Here is a 16,673-nt window from a genome sequence, read left to right on the forward strand (position 1 = left end):
TTAACACTCTTAAACTTTATCCTAGCTAGATCATCTCCTTTGATGCTTCTCTTAAGAGTTGCTGATGTTATCTGTTGGTTTGGTGATAGGATCTGATGGGCTGGTTTCTCTGCTGAGGCAAAATGCCTTCATCATCTACCAGGGCGGCTTCTTTACTGTACTGCTATCTGTTGGTTGGCTGCTTAGTTACCATTGAGCTACTACCATATGCTGGTTATCTATCTACTTACAGCTTCTGTTTAACCATTCTTGCTCATACACTGCTTTTTCCTTCCACCTTAAAACCATCCCCTTCCATGGATCAAAGGTCTTTTGACCTTTGATCAACTCAGGGATTTTTCATCTCTTTTTTTGAGTGAGACCCCCAGTTGTACCCAGCCAGCCAGAGAGATTCCTTAAATCAAATCTTTCTTGTGATCTGCTTTCTTCCTTCCCAGAAGCAGTACCTTCAGAACTGCTGGCTAGCTGGGTGGGGGGTGAGGACTTTCCTTTTAATTCCTACTGTGCCTATGGATGCTATCAGTGTGCCCTTGCAAATTACCGCAGAGCTTCACTTAGAAAGATGAGAAGGATAAGGTAGAGTTAGTGGTCTATCTACTGCATATCTGTCAGCAGAAAATATTCCCCCTCCACTCACACCAAGTATAAATCTTTCCTTTTGCAACTTCTATCTATTAGTATTACTTCTGTCCTCTGGGCCCAAGGTGAATAAGTCCAGTGCCCTCTCCCACATGTTTTCATAAGACAGCCAGCTATCATGCCTTCCTCATATCTATTCTCTAGGCTAAATGTTCTCACTTCCTTTAGTTGACTCTCATATAGGATAATCTCAAGGCCCTTCACTATCTTAATAAGACTGCTCTGCAAACTGATTTGTCAATACCCTTCTTAAAGCATGGCACTCAGAAATGAACAGAATATTCCAGATATAATCTGATAAGGGCAGAAAACAGGGCGACTATTTCTTTCTTATTCTTAGAAGCTATGCCTCTCCTAAGAGCTGTGCTTTCTCCTTAGACTATGCCCAAGATATTTGATTTCTTTACTGTCATATTATAAATTGGAACTTATATTGAGCTTACTAAAACAAGTCAACTTAACAAGTAAGTTAACAAATCAAGTTAAATTTAAGTGTTTACTATATGCAGGTCACTGTGCTAAGTGTTAATAAAAATCAAGCAGAGACAGCCCCTGCCCTCAAGGACTTTACTGGGGGGAAGACAACATATAAAAAGAAACTGAAAGGGGGAAAGGGGAAGGGAGGATGGGAGTATCTCTGTAGGGACATGGTAAAGAAAGTTGGGTGAGTCAGGAATATAGTCTGGAAAGGAATGAAGACATGCTTGGCCTGGACATCCTCCCTAAAATGGAGGTTCTAAGAGGATCTAGCCAATAAGAGGAAGAGGCTACAGGAGTGGATGGCACATCCATTGTGTGAAGTCCACAGAGTGAGACGAACTTTCAGGATGAAGAGAATTCTATGGCAATAGAGAAAGTCTGGAGGAGAGTCAGGAGTGCAACCAGGAGAGAAATAAATGAAACAAATGCAAACCCCCAGCCTTTTGGGGGGTGGGCGGGAGAGAGATGGCTATTTGGCCTTCTAGTATTGTCTTTGTTAAGTTGATTTTTTGAACCCAGGTACAAGCCTTTATATTTATCACTCTTAAATTTCATCTCATTAGAGTCTGCTTGATGTTCTATCAGTCAATCAACAAAGATTTTTAAAGTACTCACTATGTACCAGGTACTGTGCTGAGCACTAGGGTTATATAGAAAAAGCAAAAACAATCATGCTATTTTTGGATCCTGATTCTGTCATCCTGGGTGTTCTCTATCCCACCTAGCTTTTTGTCTTCTGCTTATCTAAGAAGCATGCCTTCTACCTACATACACACATAAACACAGCAGAGATTTGAATCAAATAAATATCATTTCAATTACAGTTTGGTTCAGATGCCATTTTGACAATCTGTTTTTTTAAAATAAGAATCATTTTTGTCAGCTAATACTTTGTGGTTAATAATAATACCTTCAATTTCCTTAGTACTTTCTAATTTGTAAGTCTCTTCTTCCCGATTACCTTGTGAAACAGTCAGTTCTGCTCTTTTGCACACAAGGGAACTGAGGTTCAGAGGAGTTAAATGACTAGTCCATGATCACATAGCTATTGATTTTGAAGACTACGACTTGAATACAGGTCTCTTGACTGCAACTATATTTCTTTAACCATTTCTTAAACACTGACTATGTGTAAGGTACGATGCTAGACATTGAGACTTAGTGATTGGTGCTGGTCCTGTAATTAAAGCCCTTCTAACTTCATAGGTCCCACCAAGCTTATGGTCCCCTGGAACAGCTTTAGGGAACCCAGAGTGACTTCTATTCCACAATGGATTGGGAGAAATTCCTGGATAACAACCATGCAGAGAGAAAAGGATGCACATGGCTCCATACTGATAGAACAGCAAGGTATTGAGCTACCATATGGAGAAAGAAAAAAAAAAACACCTTTGAAGTTTTCCTCTGACTCATGAGTTATTCATATAGTGTTGGTCTCATGGGAGTAGGATGTCTTTGTGGCAACTCCAATTTCACTTGTTTCCCAAGGAGTTTCTGAGCACTCAGAATAGTACCATAATTTGGAAGCCTTATATGAGTCTCTGAGGCAAAGGAGAGACTCACTAGAATGTTGCAGGGGGATTAGGGGTTGCCTCTTTAGCCCGATGAGGGCATTCTAAAACTCACAGTGGAACTAGGAGTCAAGAGTTATGTACATCCCTGAAAGCAAGGTGGGACTCACAAGAAAGAAGAAAACTTTATCAATTGTTTATATGCTACTATGACTCTATAATATTTTTTCCTTTTTCAGTGAGGATTAAATAAAGATTATCCTGTGACAAAAATATTGTTACCCAGAGTGCTTGCATTCAGGACATTAGATATTTTGGAACTGGGGCTATTTAACCCACATTGGTGGAGACCTAGATACAAACTATCTTTTGAGATTTCCCAGAGTCAATTCTGTATGGGGCTAAAAGGAACCAAAGAGAATCATTTGGGACCATCTATGAGAGGGAAGCTGGTACATGTAACCTCAAAGTTTGGCGTACTGAGTCAAGGGTTACACAAATGTGTGAATGTTGTTCGAATGTATTTGTGGTGAGTTGCATAGTCTAAAGAGCACTGGATTTAGAATCAAAAGATCTGGGTTTGAACCTTAGCTTTATGACTTACACCCATGTGACTCTGGGCAAGTGACTAACCTCTCTGAGCTTCAAATTTCCTCACATGTAAAACATCCTGCCATGCTGGTTGGGAAACTAGAGGAGTAGAAAAGTGTGGTAGAAAAGTCTGTGCATGCCTATAACAGTACAAGTAGAAAGAGAAGTAGACAATGGAGAGTCTATTATCTCTTTTGTTGTGTTTGTCCTTCATTCTCGAAGAGGACCATTACATCAGCGAGATGATGACATGACTTGCAGTTGACTTGGATTTGAGTGAGGGAGGGTTGTGCAAGGTCACCAGTCACACTTTCTCCTCCAGAACCATCTGGGTCTAGTGGCCATATATTCATCAGGATGACTGGAGATGGCCCAGGATGCAATCAGAGATCCTGGCCCTTTTAGGTTAAGGCTTTTCAGGTTCTCATTTAGAGTGAGGTAAGGCCTATTCAGTGAATACACCTCTTTTAAAAGTCAGTCAAAGGATGGCCCCTTTAATTACAAAAAAGAAAAAAAAATCAAACTGAGAGGGGAAGACCCTCAGGGTTGCTAGTCAAAACAGAAACAGTTACCATTGACATTCACTCCGAGTCAGAAGAGCTCAAAATACAGTTATTAAAAGGACCTTGGGCAGGGACCTATTGTCGTCCAATCTATAAACTTGAGAGTGAAATGGGTGGGAGAGAGAGAGAGAGAGAGAGAGAGAGAGAGAGAGAGAGAGAGAGAGAGAGAAGGAAGGAAGGAAGGAAGGAAGGAAGGAAGGAAGGAAGGAAGGAAGGAAGGAAGGAAGGAAGGAAGGAAGGAAGGAAGGAAGGAAGGAAAAAAAGAAAGAAAGATCTCTATATAAGACAAGGGACAAATACTTAATCTAACATTAAAAAGCCTCCCTGCTTTGGGAGCTTTGGGGAGTAAGCATTCCAGGCTTATTTATGTTTTTCAGTCATGTCCAACTCTTTGTGATCCCATTTGGGGTTTTCTTGTCAGAGATACTGGAGTGGTTTGTCATTTCCTTCTTCAATTCCTTGTACAGATGAAGAAACCGAGGCAAACAGAGTTAAGTGACTTGCCTAGCATCACACAGCTATTAAGTATCTGAGGCTGGATTTGAAATCAGGAAGATGAGTCTTCCTCTCTCAAAGCCTGGGGAGCTCTAACCACTGCACCACCTAGCTACCACCAGCTTACTTTATATTACGCCAGTTCAGGCATTCAGCACTCCAACTAAACCAGACAATTTACCATTCTCCTAATTCTTCCTTGCCTTTCCTGCATTTGCATGAATCATCACCCATCTGTGAATCTGCATGCATGTCTCCCCCTCACTCCCCAGTAGAACATAAGCTTCTTGAAGGTAGGGATTTTTTCACGTTGATTTTTAGATCTCCATCTCAGAGAATATTGCCTGTCGCAAGGTTAGTGCTTAATAAACGCTTGTTGAATTTAAGTGTATTCTTCAAAGTCTAGCTTCTGCATAAGTCCAGTCTCGACTTCCCACAGTTAGAGTAATACTATAACTTGGAAATGGCAATACTTCCCGCCCAGGCCCTGCAGCTGTCATGCTGAGAAGCAGCCCCTGTGGAGATGCAGCCCAGCAATTGATTCTGGAGATATTACAAGCCATAGTTACTGACAACCCAGAAAAGAAAGTTTCAGTCACTGGTTTAATGGGGGTGGGGATACTTGGGCCTCGAGTCCACATGTGGCCCTCTAGATCCTCAAGTGTGGTCCTTTGACTGAATCCAAACTTCACAGAACAAATCACTTAATAAAAGAATTTGTTCTCTAAAACTTGGACTCAGTCAGGCCACACCCAAGGACCTAGAAGACTACAGGTTTCCCATTCTGTATACTTTTATCATTCTACCTTGTATCAGGTTTGTTTGTAAGTTCCTAGAGGGCAGAACCTGTTCTATTTCATATTTGTATCTCCAGTGCCTAGCCGTATCTGGCATAGGGAGGCCTTTCAACAAATTTGTGTTGAAATTGAATTTGAATGGTACTGCAGAAATGGAGACAAACAGCACTCTGAGGGAAACCGCTTGTAGCAATTGATTTAAACCATCACCACCACCTCCCTTCAGACCCCAATGAGATAGCGCAGGACCCTGAGTCTAAGACAGCAGGGCTAGCCAGACCTTACACCCCATTTCTTACAGCCCCATTCTCACAGGAGGAAGCCACACTGGGGAGAAGCAGCCCACCATCCTTAAAAGCGTCATTGCTAACTACTGATCACTTGCCTATAACAGACAGGTGTTACAGGCCCTGCTTCCTCTGCAGCCATAGTTACTGAAGACCCAGAAGAAAGTTCTCTCCACCCAAATCCCTGGTGCTGTCGAATAGTTCAACAGATGTGGTTTTATCAGTGAAAATGATGTATAAAAAGATGCATTGCCATCCGCTATGCTGCTGAACCCCAAAGGCCGGGAGTCCTTGCATCTAAGTTACAACTCAAACTTTCTATTCGGGTTGTTTTCCCAAAGAGAGTGTGAGTTCCTTGAGAACTCTGACTCTGCTTCATTCTGTGTCCCCAGGGCTTAGCATGATGATTTGCACATAGTCAGTGCTTAAAGAATGTCTTTTCATTCATTCATGAAGGAGGAAAGAAGAAATGGCGAAGAAGAAGAAAAGGAAAAGGAAGAAATAAAGTAGCTGCAATAAGAAAAAAGGAGCAGGAAAAAAGAAAAAAGAAGGGGGAAAAGGAAGGGAGGCAGAGAGAGAGAGAGAGATGGAAGAAGTAAGTTAGGAAATGGAAGAAAAAATATGATGGATTAGACCAAGGATCAACAGACTATGGCCCATTTTTTAAAGCGTAAAAATTACTGTTACCTCACAGGCCATACAATGAGCTCGATTTGGCTTTTGGGCCATAATTTGGATAAAATCAAGCATGTAACACAGAGCCTCACACATAATAAGTACTTGATAGATGCTGATTCCAACTGAAGAGAAGGAAGAAAGAAAAGAAAAAGCAGACAGTGAAAGGAAGAGAGGAAAAAAGTTGGAAAGATGAAAAGTTAGTGTACAACAGGCCCTCATCTAACCCTGTTTCAGGCTCAGCATGTAATGACCTGACTTAGCTTTGGCTTCTTATCTTTCTCCACTCCTTGATCTCAGGCTGAGAATGTGAAGGGAAAGGAAATGCTTCTATATCTATGATCTTGGACCCAGACCATAGTGGGAACAATGAGATCATAGCTTTAGAACTAGAATAAGTCCAACCCCCTTGTTTTACAAGAAGAGGAAACTGAGGCTGAGAGTAATGAAGTGACTTGCCAGTCACCTCGCCACTCCCTGGGCCAGGATTCCTGTGTAGAGCTTCCTGACTCAGCCCTTTTGCTCTATTTCATACCTTGTCTCTGACCTTTTCAAGATACATCCTTTGGTACTATCTCCCTTGTTTACAAAATCTGTTAAAACGTTCTACTTTTAACATTTTCTGGACTGAACCAAACCACTTTGAAGAAAAACCTTTTGTTTAGTAAACCTTAATGCTTGGTCTGAGTTTAGCAGTTGTATGTTTCCTTCATTGGTTTACACTTTGATTAGGCTCTGTGAGATCCTAGTGAACAGATGGGCCTATCCAATCAACCAATCAATCTGAATTTATTAAAGTTCCTACTATGTATCAGGTGCTGGAAATAAAAAGATCATTATGCACACACACACATATTCACATGCACAGGCATAAAGTGAAGGAGATACAGCCAGAGGCCTAGGCATATCTCATTCAAAAGAGTAGGTGGAGAGAAAAGATTTCTTCTTTGGTGGATGAGAAATAGAATCCATGAACAGCAGTTAAAGAAAATAAGAGAGTCAGAAGTTAAGTAGCTGAAGGAGGGGAAAAAATGAGTGGGGAGGAGTCAGGAGATGACTGCTGAGTGGAGTTTCACTGAAATAAGGCAGCACCCAGTCCCTAAATGGTCTCTTCATTAGCAAGTGTCCTGAGAAGCTAGGTGGATCATTGAGGAAGAAAATACCTTGTGACCCAGCCAGAGATGTCTGTGCTGATATCAGCCTGGTGGCCAGCAAGGTGGAAGGTGGGCTGCCAGGATGATCCATGGGGTCTTTTTAGCCCCTCTACCAGGGCTCTTCCCTGGGGCCAGGGAGAGAAGCTAAAATTCTTCTGATATGAAGCAGAGCCCATGCATATCCTCCCTTTCCTGAAGGCTGGAGGCAAGAAAGAGAATTAGCCCTGGTTTAAATTCCTCCTTCAGAGATGTGCAGTGGTCATTATACCAGATCTAGATGCTCTGTGTTCCCACCCAGATCTGGACTGACTCCCTCACCTGAGGATTGAGATTTGTTTATCTCCTGTCTCTTCCCTGAGGGGACTGGGTGTGCTTTCTAGAGGGCCTCCAACCCATTTTCTAAAAGGCCTCACTGACCTCATTCTAGGAAAATGTTCTCAGTCAGGTATTCCTCCTTCTCATGGGTTTGAGCCTGACCTTGCTCTGGAAGGCTTCTGGCTAGTAGGGAAAGGCCCTTGCCAAAGAATTCCATGGGACTGTCATGTTATGTTCCTAGCTGAACTGCCTAACCCCCACCCTGAACCCCTCTACCTACAAGGAGGTGGAACCTGAAACCATCCAGCACAAAGTGTTTGTTCCATATTACCAGGATCATTAGGGATATTATATCTCTGTAGAATCAATACACAACTATTATTTGAATAAATGAATGAATGAATGATACTTATAGGCACTTACTATGTGCAAAACACTGTGGTGATAATATCAGGAGATACAAATGGAAAAGCAGGCAGTCTCTGTTCTCAAGGGGTTAACAGTCCAGTAACACATAGAGGAAGTTTTAGCTGCAAGTGAGATAGAAAAGTCTCATGGTCTTTAGAGTTTAGCAGCATGGCAGGTAGTAATGCAGCTTTTCAAATGTGGCTTCAACTCATAAGACGGCATCTGTTTCTGATTGAACCATTTGATGGTACCAAGGGTGGAGAGAACTGTGCTTTCTGGATCTTCAGCTCCCAGCAGGTCCAGGCTGCAGATTCTACCACATCTCCACAAAAGCGGATGTTTGAGGGGGCAGCCCTGTGCTGGAGAGGGGAAAGAAAAAGGTACTGCTATTTACACACATGAAAAAGAGAACAAGATAGTACGATCTATCTAAGCTCTAGATTTCAGTTCAACAAACATTTTAAGTTCTTAGTATGTGCAAGGTATCAGGCACACAAACAACACAGTCCTTGCTGAAATTTCACGTGGCAGGAAGGAGGGCAGCATGTACACAGATAAAGCAAATACATAGTATAAACAAAGTAATAAAAAAATCACTTTGAAGAAGGAGAGAGCATTAACATCTGGGAGGAGGTGGGATTTCAGCAATGTAATTCCTATCACACCCCTTCTTCCCTTCATACATGCTCTGTTCCAGTCAAATTAGTCTTTTAACTGCTTCTCTCACACAAATTTCCCATCTCCATATCTTTGCGCAAGTGGTCCCTCAAATATAGAATGCACTCATCCTTTACATCCCATTTCCCCAGATATGCAGTATTATTACATGCATACACACACATACACACACACACAAACACACACAGTAACCATGATGACAGTTAACATGAATCTTTGAACTACTAATCCATATGTTAGTCAATACAAATTTATTTAGTACCTACAATGTGAGGGGTGCTGTCCTAAGTGCTGGGGATACAAAAAGATGCAAAAGAAAGTCTCTGCCCTCCAGAAGCTTGGAAACTATGTGAGAACAAATATATGCAAAGCAAGCTGCATACAGGATGAAGAGGTAGTAATTAACAGAGGGAAGGCATTAGGATTAAGAGCAGCTGGGAAAGATTGGGAAAATGTATTGGGACTTGAAACCAGTTACAACGGTGCACTGGAGAGAAAGGAAAGGAGAATGGCGAGATGGCATGTCTTGTTCATGGAAGAGCCAGGAGGTCAGTATCACTAGATTGGAGAGTATATATTGAGAAGTAAGGTACAGGGGTGGGGAAGCTTGCTGCCTTTATTGAGGCCTCATGTGGCCCTCTAGGTCCTCAAGTGTGGCCCTCTGACTGAATCCAAACTTCACAGAACAAGACTTCTTAATAAAAAATTTGTTCTGTGAAGTTTAGATTCAATCAAAGGGCTGCACTTTAAGACCTAGAAGTGGCCTCGAGGCTGCAAGCTCCCCATCTCTGGATAAAGAATGGGCATGTTAGAAGTAAAGCATAAGACTAGAAGGATAGAGGGCTAGGCTATGAAGGACTTTAAATGCCAAACAGAGGAATTTGTATTTAATCCTAGAGGCAGTAGGAAGTCATTAGAGTGGAGGGAGACATGATTGGACCTGTGTTTTAGGAAAATCACTTTGGTTGCTTGATGAAGGATGGATTGGAGTGGGAAGAGATTTGAGGCAGGAAGACCCACCAGCAGGCTATTCTAATACCATAGGTGTGAGGTGATGAGGGCTTGCAGCAGGGTGGAGACAGGGTCAGAGGAGAGAATGGAGCATATTTGAAAGATGTTGCAACAGACTGGATGTATCAGAGGCGAAATAGTGAGGAATCCAGGCTGACTCCTAGGTTATGAGTGTGAGGGACTGGGAGGATGGTGTTACTCTCTAGAATAACAGGGAAAGTAGGAGGAGAGGGAAAGTTTGGGGGAAAGATATGAGTTCAGTTTTGGACAAATTTTCTTTAAGATGTCTACTGGACGTCCAGTTTGAGACATCTGAAAGGCAGCAAGATTAGAGGTCAGCAGAGAGATTGGCTCAGGAAAGGGAGATTTGAGAATCATCAGCATAGAGACAATAATTAAATCTGTGGGAGCTCCTGAGATTACTAATTAAAACAGTATGGAGGGAAATGAGGAGGCCCAGAACAGAACCCTGAGATGCCATAGAGTCTATGCTGATGCTCCCTCAAATGAATGAATGAATGAAAAGGCTTTTATTCAGTATTTTCAAGGTGCAAACCACAGTGCTAAGCTTTTATATGAATATAAAAGGAAGATAATGCTTAGTCTTAAGAAGCTCACCTTCTAACAAGGACCACCAATACACAGAGGAGGTTTCAGCTGCATGTCAGATGCATAGGTCCAGTGGTCCTTCAGATGCAACAGCACAGTGGGTGATGATGTATATTCCTCAATGTCATTTCCATTCATAAAACGAAATCAGTTTTAAAAAAATACTCAGTCATTCAACAGAGCTAAGCACTTCATGGTTGGAACTTTCTTTCCTTGGTCATCAGAAATTTAGGCTGCTAAGCAGGGATAGGCTACAGCACAGGTAGTGGAAGTTGCCAGGTCAGATCTCCACCAGGGTTATTTTTCTGGACTGTGGCGTAGAGACCAAGCTAGAAGAATAGCTAGTATTTATATAGCACTTTGTGGTTTGCAAAGTGCTACTTTTATCCTCCTTTTATAAATGAAGAAATTGAAGGAGAGAGAGGTTAAATAGCTTGTCAAGGTTCTCATACTAGTAAGTGACTAAGTCTGAATTTGAACTCAGATCTTCCTCACTCCAGGGATAGCATTTTATCCCCCAAGTCACCTAACTCCTGAAGCAGGCCATTGGGCTGAAGGTTTCCAGGGTTTTTCTAAAGGTTATGGTAGTAATGGTGGTTGGTGGGGATGGTGGGTCCATTCCTCAATGAAGATTGCTTTCCTTCATTATAGTTGCAAGAGAAAAACTAGAAGCAAGGGCCAAATGGTATGTGGGACACTATAATTCCTGGGGTTCTTGGTCTCAGAATCCTGGAGTGTCCCAAGATCTGAGGAGAGGTGGAGTTTCACAGCTTAGCACAGATCACTTCCTGTCTCACTCTCACATGAAGATGTGCTTCAGTCAGCCTGGCATCGCTACCCTGTTGGTAGCAGTTGTTAGGAGTTGAAGTCAGAGGCAGTAGAAATGGTGGACACCTTCTCCTTAAGTCTTGCTCCCAATAACTTTAGCTTCTGAGGCTCATCTAGAAGTAGGTTTAGTGGTGGGAGGGGGGCATTGCTATTACTGGGGCTCTTGGACTTACCTGTCCTGCCCTCCCAATTCCTCATTTCCTCTTAATTCCTATGACCTACTCCTTCACTCTACCTCTACCACTTGTAGGAATGATACACACTGGATGTCATGGGTGGGGTTGAGGGTGGCATGGGAGGGGATAATCAGGAAAAGCTTCCTGTAGAAGGTAGGACTTCAGCTGGAACTTGAAGAAAGCCAGAAGGTGGAGATGAGGAGGGAGAGCATTCTGGCATGGGAGACAGTCCATGAAAATGCACATAGTTTGGAGATGAAGTGTCTTGCTTGGGGAGCAGCAAAGATCTTAGAGTACATAGGGGTGAGTAAGGTGGAAGAAACCTGGAAAGGTCAGAAAGGACCAGGTTATGAAAGGAGTTAAAAGTCAAACAGATGATTTTGTATTTGATCCTGGAGGAAATAGATGTCACTGGAATATATTAAATGGTGGAGGCATGGGGATGGGGATGGGGGTTGACATGGTCAGACCTTCTCTTCAGGAATTTCAGTTTGACCCCTAAGTAGGAAGAGACTTGGGGCAGAGAAAGCAACCAACAGATTATTAGAATAGACCAGACATGAAGTGATGAGGGCCTGTACCAGGATGATGTATGACAGTGTCAGAAAACAAAAGGGGGCATATGCTAGAGATGTTACAAAGGTAAAAATGATAGAACTTAATAGCTGATTGGATACGGGGAATGAGAGAGATTGAGGAGTCAACAATGACAGCCAGGTTGTGAGCCTGGGAGACTGGAAGGAGGATGCTGGTACCCGCAAAAGTGGCACATCCAGGCACAGTCTGCCCATACTCTCTACATGCCTGTACTCATAGAAAATAGGGACCCTGTGTTAAGTAAAAGGGAGCAGCTGAGAAAGATAGACTATTTCCCAAGTACTACTTAAAGGAATAGAGATGCTTCAGGGAGAAAGGAAGGGAATAGGTATTTATATAGGACCCACTATGTGCCAGGCACTGTGCTGAGTGAGCACTTTACAAATATGATCTCATTTGATCCTCACAATAACCCAGCAAAGTCTCTGCTGTTATTATCCCATTTTATAGCTATTGAGGAGACTGAGGGAAAGAGGAGTTCAGTGACTTGTCCAGATTTGAGCCCATGTTGTCTTGACTCCAGGTCCAGTGCTCTATCACATCAATCCATGGATTCTTCAGGAGTGAGAGACAAGAACCAACCTTTGCTGTATTCTGATTTCCCAGTTGGAGGTCCAGTATATACTGAAGCCATAAGAAGGTCTTAGGCTCACAGGTTGGAATGGACCCTAGAGATCACCTGGTTCCATATTCTAATTTTTTAGTTGAGGAAACAGATTCAGAGACAAAGTAATTTGCCTGAAGTCACACAGATAGTAAAGTGGTGGCAAAGCCAGAATCTGAACCCAGCTGTTACAACTGTAAATTCAGCGCTCTCTCCACGCTCCATGATGACGTTATTTTGGAAGCTGAAACACAGGGCATATACTATGGAAGGGGAAATTCAGCCAATCTTACTCATCTCTGCCTTTGGTCACAAAGAGGAGGCCAAAAGATGCAGAGTGGGCAAGAAAAGCTAAAGACTTTTAATTTGCTGGCAATTAATATTTTCAATCACTTTTAATTAAAATGTTCTGCTTTTCCTGACCACTCAACCATAATTGTTAACATCAGCGTCTTCTCAGCATTTTGAAGGCATTCACTGTGACCAGCCTAGTTTCTTTCCAAGAAAAGGTAAACAGTAAAGCCTTGATTAGTCTGAACATTTTGCATGTGGGAGCATTCTGATTCATTGAATTTCCTGTTTAAATGAGTCTTAACCAGAAACTTATATTTACTTTAGCATTTTTAAAGAAAATCTAAAATATCTATTAGTCCACACCCCTGCTCTAGACTTTATGGGACCTTTCTTTGATTTTCAATAATAAGAGATATTCTTTGGCCCAGGGGGGCTGAAGAATTCATCCTCTCCATCTCCACTCAGGGGTCCCTTTCAGCTCTGGATCCACCCATATGTGTGCCAAGGTCAGTCCTGGGAGAGCCCGGCTTGGAAAGAGAAGAATTAGGCTCTTTTCTCAGTTTCTGACTTAAAAGGAAAAAATCTATCTCTGACTTTTTGTATCCACAGCCTGCAGCCTTGGGGAAAATTACATAGAGCTTGTTTGGTTCTTGTCTAGGGTCTCCCCAGACTGGGAAATTAGAAAGTTAGTCCTATGTAAAATGTAAGCCATATACAGGACAGCTGTTTATTTCATCCACACAAAAGAAATGCTAAGCACAAAAGATTCACAAGCATGCATTGCCAAAAATAAATGAAAAAGAAGCAACAATTTATAACGACTTCTATACTCTCCCAAGATGTTAATTCTTAAAATCTCAAACACAAATTTGAATTGGCACTTCACTTTCAGCTCAGCTCTTTACTGTCCAAACAATTCCCTTCAGATCCCTGCCTTCTGGCAAGCCAGATCAGAGTCTGCTACTAACGGTCACCATCTCCAAGAAGAGCTGCAATAATTACTAGGGGTTCCTCCCAAAATAGAACCAGCTCCAACCCATAACCCTGGAACTGCCAACTTCTCAACCTCACGTAGTGGCTTCCAAGTCTATAACTGTCATTTGAGTCTTGCTTTCCAAAAATCTCTGCTCAAAAAAGAAATACAAAGTTGAAAACAAAAAAAAAATGAAAATGAAAAAAAATAATAAAATGAAACTGTCTTTGGGGGGGAAAAAGAAATACAAAGCAGAAGAAGCAGCTGGGTTTTGAGATCCAGTCTCAAGCTCAGCCTGGCTAGAACATATGCAAGCAGTGAGGGGAGAAGAGAGTATAGAGTGGAAGAGATAGCTGCCTCTCCTCCCATCTCTCCAGGGTGTGACGAGAAAAGTTCTCACACACTTGGAAAGAAGGGAAGAGAAAAGGACAGAGGGAGAAATCACTCCCTTTAAGCTCTTCCTGTTCAATGGCCCATATGGGCAGTGTTTCATTAGCTGGAGGTGCAAGTTCTTTGCCCCTGAGTCAGACATGCGGAAGCAGTCAGAGTAGTTCTGTTCACTATATGAGGTGTCTCTCAACAACCTAGCCCCCAAAGCATGCAACATTGGGACTGTCATTCAAGCCTATAGCATAAGTCCATAGATGCATTTGGAAAAGGTATGAGGAATTTCCAACCCAGAAATGTGCCTTGGAAGCATTTTTGTTTGTTTTTTCATTCAATCACAGATTTCACCTTGGCTGATTAGGATTTCCATTTTTCTCCTACAAGTATGGGGCAGCCCAATTCTGATGAAATAAGGGCTCTGGGTAACTGACTTCTAGATACTCAAAGGATTCAGCCATTCACTCATCCAACATTTATTAAGTTCCTGCTATTTTCTGGTTTTGAATATGATCTAAATTTAGCTAAGACACAAGCCCTGCCTTCATAGTATAGAAAGTAGATATTACAATACCTTGATTTATACATGCATGGTAAGTTACCAGTTGTAAAATAAAGGCTTCAGACTAGACTATACCAGCTGTAAATCCACAATCTGAGAACATCACTCCCTGGGCTTCATCATCCCTGAATTGATCTATGGACAGACAGAAGAGTGCCAACCTACTAAATCAATCAACCAAATCAATAAGCGTTTATTCAATGCTTACTGTGCTAGCTATTGGGAGAGACAAATCAAAAAGATAAACAATTCCTATCACCTGGGAGCTTATATTCTGTAAGGGTATTAATAGCATGTACATATACGAAGTGTCCCAAAAGTCTTAAAGCAGTTTTAAGCTTTAACTGCTTAATAAGTAGACCTATATTTAAATTTGTGTGCATAATACATACATACATACAGATAGATAGATAGATAGATAGATAGATAGATAGATAGATAGATAGATATAGATATAAAATTAAAAAATAAATCTAAGGTGATTAGGGAAGATGTGCACTAGAATTTGGAAGGCTCAGAAAAGGCTCTATGTAGAATGTAGTGCTTGAGTTGGGTCTTGAAGGAAAAGATAGATTCTTTTGGTTTTCAAGGGCACACATATAACTCAGGGGATAGAGCAAGGATGACTCAGAAGTCATAAGACTGACCTCAGACACTTACTAGCTGTGTGACCCAGGGCAAGTCACTTAATTTCTCTTTGCCTCAATTTCTCCAGCTGTAAAGGGGATCATAATCATAACAGCACCTACCTCCCAGGATTGTTGTGAGGACAAAATGGAATAATATCTGCTAAGTGCTCAGCACAGTGCTTGGCACATTCCCTTCCTTTCCCTCCTTCTCACATTTCTCTTGGTCTTTCCTCTGAACCACTGACCTCTTTGTGCATAAAGTGAACAGCTGAGCAGCTGTCCTGGAGGGCGTGGTGGGGAAACCCAAATATGACAGGCTTTGCTCTGTTCCATCCAGCTCAGGAACAAGTGACCTATAGTAGTCGAGATTGGGATCTCGCCTTGCAGTGCCTGACAAGGGGATGGATGTGAGAGGTGGACTGGGTGCGCTGTTGATTCCTTTTCTTAAAATGATAGAAAACGCTTTGGAATGTAGCCCAACCAGTGTTTTTGGATGCTAGAGGAGACAGATGGGAATGTCAGTCCTGACAAACAAAATGTGCCCTGGCTTTTTAGACATGGACAGAGAGGAGGGTTTCCACTTTCAGATGAGTAATTTCTAGAAATTGCTGATGTTGAGATATTACCTTGGGACTACCAAGAAGAGAAAAGGTACACGCAGAGATGTACGCATATTTGCACCAGTCTGTCATTTAATGTATCCACAGATCCATGAATTGCCTTGATTTATACAACACACACACACACACGCACGCACGCACACACACACACACACACAGAGTCATTGCAGTCTTTTTTTAACATATACTTATTTTAATCTAAATGTAAAAAAACCCCAACCATTTCCATTACATAGTAGAATAGAAAATAAAATACTTGTATGTGAAACTGCAAAAACAGTTTTTCCAATCTAAGCCCAACCTTGGGTCTTACCTCCTCCCTGAGTATTTCCCTGGTCCCCCATAATCAATAACTGTTCTGTCTTTCTTTTTTTCACCTTGAATCTCACGTAACCCTTGGTGTGGCACCTCTAAAGCAGTTATCATGTTATTTTACATTAGCATTGTCTATAAATGTAACACATCCCTCAGCTACACTGGTAGCTCTACCATGTCAAGAACTGCGATTCACTTAAGTTTCCTTTCTCCTTCAGTGTCTGGAAGTGTTCTACACACAGCAGACACTTAACAAATGCTCCTTGAATTTAATTGAGTTGGACTGCCTTCCCATCTTCCACAGGACAAGATACACACTCCTTATTCTGTCATTTTCTTGAGGACCTGCATGGTTTGGCTTTAACTTCCCATTCTGGGCTTCTTTCACATACTCCCCTTCCCATAGTCTTTATGATAGCTAAGTTATTATTAGCCATCTTCTGATCTTGTCTTATTCTGTCCTACCTCTGTGCATTTG

This window comes from Notamacropus eugenii, chromosome 2 (assembly GCF_028372415.1).
Source record: "Notamacropus eugenii isolate mMacEug1 chromosome 2, mMacEug1.pri_v2, whole genome shotgun sequence".
In the NCBI taxonomy this organism is placed as follows: domain Eukaryota; kingdom Metazoa; phylum Chordata; class Mammalia; order Diprotodontia; family Macropodidae; genus Notamacropus; species Notamacropus eugenii.